This window comes from Coenobita brevimanus, chromosome 60, assembly GCF_032717465.1.
Source record: "Coenobita brevimanus isolate Jiangsu-jjx chromosome 60, ASM3271746v2, whole genome shotgun sequence".
Classification (NCBI taxonomy): domain Eukaryota; kingdom Metazoa; phylum Arthropoda; class Malacostraca; order Decapoda; family Coenobitidae; genus Coenobita; species Coenobita brevimanus.
The window spans coordinates 42,010,241-42,017,784 of NC_137013.1; positions in this window are offsets into that span (position 1 = coordinate 42,010,241).

The window sequence follows — 7,544 nt, forward strand, 5'->3', positions numbered from 1 at the left end:
CATTCTTTTCTTTTTTCATTATTTTTACCATTGTTTTCAACAAATTACAGAAAAATTGCTTGTTACCGTTCCTGTGCTACCTATACAACTGAAATATTTGTTATATGAAAAATACTTATTACTGTATATTGGAATATCTGACTTACAATGAGGTTGGCGTGTATTTTCATCAGTCAGTCAGTCGACATAGTCATCCCAGCATAGTAAATGGGTGGCAGAGTGAGTGGGAGGAAATATGCAAGCTCTGTGGACCAGTTATATATTAGATTTTTCATTTTTACAGATAATGAGGTGGAACCACAATTCTAGGGGCCTGAATGACACATGAATGATTGTGTGGCCTGTTTATGATAATATTGTGTGACTCTTGAAAATGTGATACTGTATATCTGACAGCATATTTTCATCAGTCAGTCAGTTGGGCATGATCATTCCTAAAATCAAGACTCCATTGTACAAACTAAACTTGAATTGACCATGAAAGATTGGATCATTTCTGAAGAAGTCTGTGTTAAAGAATACTCATACCTGCCTCTGAGTACAACAGATATTGTTTGTGAATTGAATCATTGCCATGTATCATCCCACTGACAGCTTACTTCCTAACAGGTTACCACAATAGGCTACTTTGTCATGACATATATCTCTCTTATATTTTAGCATGTCCAACTACACATGACCTTGGCTTTTGCACTATCGGGAGTTTTTTGTTTTTCATGCTTGCTTGCATACTTTTTTAAATTTTTAATTTATGTTTCTAATCAGTCAGTCACTCAAATATTTTCTCTGTCTCTCAGTGTTCTGCCTCATATTTGTACCTCCTCACCAGTAAGTTGCTATTTTTTCATTTTTCAGGTGCAGTATCATAACTGAATCTCTTCCCCTCAGCTTATTACCGGTTACTGTACTCATAAGTCTTAACCCAGGGATGCCTTTTTGTTTTCATCATCAGACAGTTTTATTCACCCTCGGAAAGCCATCTTTGGACAGTAAGGGTTAGAAACATTCAGTAACCCTCATGCTGAAGGGATAAATAAATACATCATACTGTCAATTACCTATAACTTACTCAGATTGTTGCCCTAACCTGAAGACATTTATCTCAACTGCTGGATATAAACTTCTCTGCCTCATTCAGTGTCCATGATTCATACCGAGTCTTTCTGTGCCTTAGAATCTAGTAATTTGAGACTTCAGGCTTACTGAATGTACAGTATATCAGAAGTTATACTGAATGCATTTGAGTATTTGCGGACATTCCAGTTTGAAATGAGAGGTTTTATTGAATGCATAGGGGTAATGGAACAGGGGTAACACTGTAGGTGTAAGATATTAAGAAATCTATTAGTTAGATAATTATAACGTATCCACATGCTTATCTGGTTAAGAATTGCAGTACTGAATGTTTGAAGTGAACTATATAGCTTATAATTATGAAGAGTATAGTATGTTTTATGTAATGAATGCTGATCTGACCTCTGTTTGTGTGTTTTCATCTGGGCTTTGTACCATGAATTGCTGCTTGCTTCATATTTCCATTTTTTTCATGGCCTGGGTATTGTGTCTGATACCCACACTGAGGAATCCTGACCATGTTGTGGGTATGTAAAGTGGCAGTGGCAACTCGGAGATGGAGTGAGAGGAGGAGGAGTGAAGCACACGCCTGGAGGGATGTAAAACTATTATGTGTGTGGTGGGCAGGGAGAGCTGAGAGTGATGGGTCTGAATGGGGTAATGTTAGCAAAAAATAAATACTGTACACTAATGGTATATAAGGTGCTATTTTGTATTAAGATACAGTTATGAGTGTGATGGGTCTGAATGGGGTAATGTTAGGAGAATATAAGTACTGTACTGTACGTTTTGTTTCGTTTCGTTTTTAAAGGCTCCAACATGCTTGCATGCGTCGGTCTTGGTCACCTAATGGCGGCTCTCCATGCTGCACGATCCATTGCAGCCTCCCTGTTTAGTCTCTTAACCCTGAGGTCACTATCTATCTATCTATAGCCCGACACCCTAATCCCGCAAAGGGTGGCCGCAGACAAAACGCCTCCAAGTCACTCTGTCACCCACCATTTGACTCCCCTCCCCCCAACTCACCCCCCCCTCCCTCATATACCTCTCAACTCCATCCCTCCACCTCATCCTCGGTCTGCCCCTCCCTCTCCCTCCCTCCACCTCACCTACATACACCCTCTTAGTCAGTCTTTCATTCTCCATCCTCTCCACATGTCCAAACCACCTCAGTGTATTTCTCCTAATCTTTTCAACCACATCCACATCTACCCCACAACGTTCCTTCACTTCTTCATTCGTCAACCTGTCCCTCCATGTCACTCCACATGCTCCTCTCAAGTAACTCATTTCCACTGCTCTCACTCTTGACTTGTTCCCCTCTTGCAAGGTCCATGCCTCGCTTCCATATGTCAGGGTAGGGATCACAATGCCATCATGCAGTATTAAGTATTAAGTATTAAGTACTGTTATGAATGTGATGGGTCTGAATGGGGTAATGTTTGCACAGAAAATAAGTACTGTACACTGTTGGTATATAAGGTGCTATTTTGTATTAAGTACTGTTATGAGTTTGAAGTTATTTAAAGATATAAGCAGCTTGTTCTTGTTACATGCATTGTGGTAGTTGGTTTATGTGTTGTCATTCTGATAACTTTTGATATACAGTATCTTTACAAACTGTTATATGTTATTTTTAATTAGGTAAATCTTTATAAAATATCATACATTATTTTTAATAAAAGTAGTATTTTTAGAACTCTTGAATTATTATTTATATAAAATGAAGTTTTGGCCTGTTTTCTTGACCAAAAATCAGAATGTTTTAACAGAAGTGTAAAGCCAAGTTCTTCAAGCTATGACAATGCCTGGTGGTTTGGTGATTTGAGGCACCACTTAAGGTGACAGCCATGTGATACTTTTAGGTCTGGCTATCCAGGAGACACAAAGTTTTTCAGCCATGTAATTGCTCATAAATATGTTGAACTACATTGGGGTAAGTAACTAGTGCCACAGTGACATAGGATGATGTAGGAATGTTAGTTTGCCTTCTCTTGCTGCCAGCTTTAGTCATCTCATTGCTCCTCAGGTGAAAAGAATGTCAGTGTCTGAAACCAAGTATTTGCAGTATAAACCCTTGTCTTTTGTCAAGGCCTCTGGTACAGTATGCTTCTCCATGGCATCAGGGAACTAGATCCTGCAGATTCAGACTAAACTTCTGGGGAATCGAGGAGCAAGTTGGAGCCATTGAAATATAGTATTCTTGGCCTACCAGCATTTCTTCAATCTAACACAGGTATGTGGGACTTGCAAGCCCTGGTAGGCAATCCATGTAAGAGAAAGAAAACTGACTTCAAACCTGCATACATGGAACTTGAGAGCATAGGTTAGTGGTTCACCAAGTGGGAAAATTTTGATTTCAAATCCAGATCCTATCCAGTACTGTATAACCAGAGGACAGCGCTGGACTGTAAAACAGTGATTGTGGTAAAGACAACTTATCACTATAATGGTCCACAAAATATGATAGCACAATCTTCGGAATGCAAATGTGGTTTTGTAAATGGGGCCATAACTTTGAGAACATGAAGTGCTGGTGTTTCACTGGTAGAGAGGAGACCCATTGTGAGTGGCATCAGATTGTTAGCCAGCCGTCACACTGGAAAAGATTAACCAACACAACAAGGCTAGATAGTTATGGTACTTGAGGAGTCCTTCAGAACTACATCCCTCAATATTGGCTTATTGTGGGGGAGATTCGGTGAGGAGGTTTAAAGCATGAGCTGGAGAGGCATAGTGTGACCTAATTTGGTCAAAAGTCAGGTCTAATACAATTTTCTTAATGGCTTGAGGTTGTAAGTAAATTTTTGGCTGGTATCTTGATAAATACAAGCTATAGATGTTACATTTGGCATTCTTTATCTTCTGTCAATTAGTTATTCTTTACTGTATGAGGCTCACTGCATACCATGTAAAGTATGCCATTGCAAGTAAACTTGTGACATCAGTGATAGCGTTTGACCGTCTAACTTGTATATTCAAAGTCAGTACAGTCAAAGGTTGGTGTTATTATTATCCTGGATTAGTAGCAGTATTATATACCAGCGCAAATGAGAGCTACCCTGTATACAGCCCCAATTTCCACAAAGGTGGGGGGGGGGAAACGTGTTACCTTAATTTCTGTATGCCAGCTAGCACATCATTATATATTAATGCCAAACTCGCACCAGTCATTTATTTAGACAAGGGCAACCGGTAAGTCAGTGATATGGTTTTGTAGTGGAGAAAGCAAACTAAAATTGAGGAATAAATTTTGTCAAGCTGCAAAGAAACACTATAGTGACTGGAGCTATTAATGCTTGTCACAAGCATAGAAAATGTTTCCGTATTACAAAAACGCGAAAAACAATGTATGGATTGTTAACTGATCCAACAGAATATATTTTGAATTTAAAAATGTTGCCTGTGATTATAATAAACGAATTGTATGTAACCATCTCGATCTTGTGTCTTGTCATTTTCTCCTGTTGCAATTATATATCAAGAAAAAATGAGTATCTATGTGAACTCTATTCGCCCTTGAACGGCTTTCTATGTCTCATAGAATATTGCAAATTACTGTACATAATAGAACGAACAGATAGAAAAATAGGCGGGAAACTTGAGACAGTGGGCGAATCGGCGTTAGAGAGGCTGGGAGTGCTGTGTGTTGCTCGTGACTGGAATTGCTCTTTTTCGCCAAAGTTCCACAGATTTGCCATTAATGTTTATTGATATATGTGTGCTGACGTCACCCACGGTTCCCCGATGTGTGCTAAGTTGATGTGAAGGACGAGAGTGCAGAGGAAATAAGGTAAAGGAGTAAAAAGCATCACTTGTTTGACGCCTCTGGCCCATAGTCTCATCTCATCCTTGCTAGTTTAAATTTTTCCATTTTTCGTTAAAATTTTTGCTAATTCACGTGTTTTTAGATAATTCACAATTGTCTGTTGTTTGCTGTGTTGGTTTAAATGGTGATGCTGCAGTGGGAGGCTGGAAAAGATGTCGGGGATGAAAATGAGCTTCGTTTTGTTCGATGCCGTTGACTCGTAGCCTCACCCGCCAGGGAATTTTTGTATCGTCCTTATAAATTCTTATATATATATATATATATATATATATATATATATATATATATATATATATATATATATATATGCTAGCTTCATTCACGGTCCCATGGTGTGTACTGCGTTATGAAGAGAGTGGAGAGTGAGGCTGCAGAGGGTAGAGATTCGTTTGTAAATATTAGTTAGGAACAAGTTATCTAGCCAGCCTTCCATGGGACCAGCTCGGTAATTCTAGATGTTGCCAAGGCCTGTATATGTGGGAGTGTGTTGATTGTCAGGTCTTTGGAGTCCGAGGATTAATAAAATGGAGTACGGTACGCCTGTTTCTTTTTCGTTCGTCACCAGCCCAGTCCATAAAGTGAAAGTTTCGTCGCTATTCCCCGTTTCATCACCATATCCCGTTTCTTCATATTCCGTTCCATCACCATATTCTGTTTCGTCACCAGTACATATTAAAAGGCAATACATTACAAATTATTAACTTGGATGCCTTGATTGCTCTCACTTCCCAGTCGCCGTGTTTGTTAGGGTAGCCTACCTAGATAAAAAGAAAAAAAAAAAAAAGTGGCCACCAGTAAGCATCATATCTGTCGAGTTCTGTAAGACAGTGGTATATACTGACGGTTATAAATTAGTATGACAACCGTTTTACCAGCTCCCTTTTCACCTGTTCACGAAGTCTGCAGGTTTTGCTAAACAGGTTTCGCAGGTTTTTGGATTGATGAGTGGAAATTTGTCGAGATATTTATGATAGTATTTCGGGCTGTCAGATAGCCACTTACATTTGACCCGCAAGTTGAAGAAGTCACCATGGCTTCTGAAGTTGCCGTATGTAGTACCTGCGTGCGAGATGGTTCCTTCTGTTTACATAAATAGCTGTACTTTTCACTCAGTAAGGTGACTAGCGTTCCCTCCGTGAGAATAATTCCAGCCCAGAGGTAACGCTTAGTAGTTTATATCGGATTTTAGCCAAACTTGGTGAAAGGGTTGACGGGCAGCCCATGGAACTTTTTTTTTTTTTTTTTTTTAGAACAATTGGTTATAGGTTAAGGTTACATAGCAAGGCCTGAGTTCGACCCGTGTGTGTGTGTGTGTGTGTGTGTGTGTGTGTGTGAAGATAGGATGTCCAGCAGAACGCCACTTATTCTCAAGGTCACTGTTTAAGAAATATAATTAACGTATGAATATATTAGGATAAGTGGAAGACACTGTAAACAGAAAAGAGCCACGTATAATGGAGAGAGAGAGAGAGAGAGAGAGGTGGTGGTGGGGGAGTACGTGGTGTTTTAATGATAGGTTAAGTGGTTTCCAGTTTGAGATACTCTGATTTGATAACGTGATGAAAAGTGACTTGTGATGCTTAAGTGATGGGAAATAATGTTCATGTGATATGGTGTGATGTGATGCTGTGGTGGTGATCGGTGATGAGTGATGTAGGCAGGACACATTGCTGATAGAGGATGATTGGCTAACTTTTGAGTATGGCTGTACACTTAATAAAGGTGGATTATAATGATGTGAGGTATAGGTGATGGAATATGATGCCAAATAAAGGAAGGTACTGTGAGGATGTAATGGATATATTGTAAGGTGATGATGATGCAGTATGATGTCAGAGAGGAAAAAAAAGAAAGAAAAAAAAAAGAAGGTACTGAGATGCTATAAATGGATGCATTTGTGATGTAATGATGATGGAGAACGATGTCAGAGAGAGAGAGAGAGAGCAATGATGTCAAAGAGAGAGTACTGAGAGATTTTGAGTGGTGTGTGCTGTCAAGGGTGATGAATGGCATGTGGGTTATCCGTAATCGGGAAATGCCTGGCTCAGATTAACGTCTGAGGGAGAGAGAGACTATATTGTTTTTTTTATTATTGTGTGTGGGTGTATTTTAGTACCAGTTGTTGTGTTCATGTACCTTATATACTTGCGGATTTATTTTAGTTCATATTTTATTGTTTGTACATTATGTTCTTAAATATTACGGTGTATTCAAACGCTGTTATGAATTAAAGAATATAAATGGTACTTTTGTAACTTATATAGCAGTGCATAAGTAACAGCTGGGTAATTGGTCAAAATACTTCCCTTCTCTTTTATGGTACCGAGGTTTAAATGTCAGCAGTTAAGATTATGGCCTCCCGACGTAGTAACTGATTACCTAAATCATTGGCTGGCGGACTCTGTACTCTGTCTTCCTGCTTAATCAGTTCTGAGTTACCGATTATCTTAACTAACCAGACTGACTAAATAGCAGTCTGGCAAGCTTGTTCAGTGAGATAACCGACAACAGATGGACTTTAAAAAAAAAATACTAGCATTATTGACTGGCTAGCTGATGAACTGAATAGGCATAGGATGATACTGGTGATGATGATGATGATGAACCAAGGAAGCAGTAAAGGGGGCTAGAGAAAGGGGAA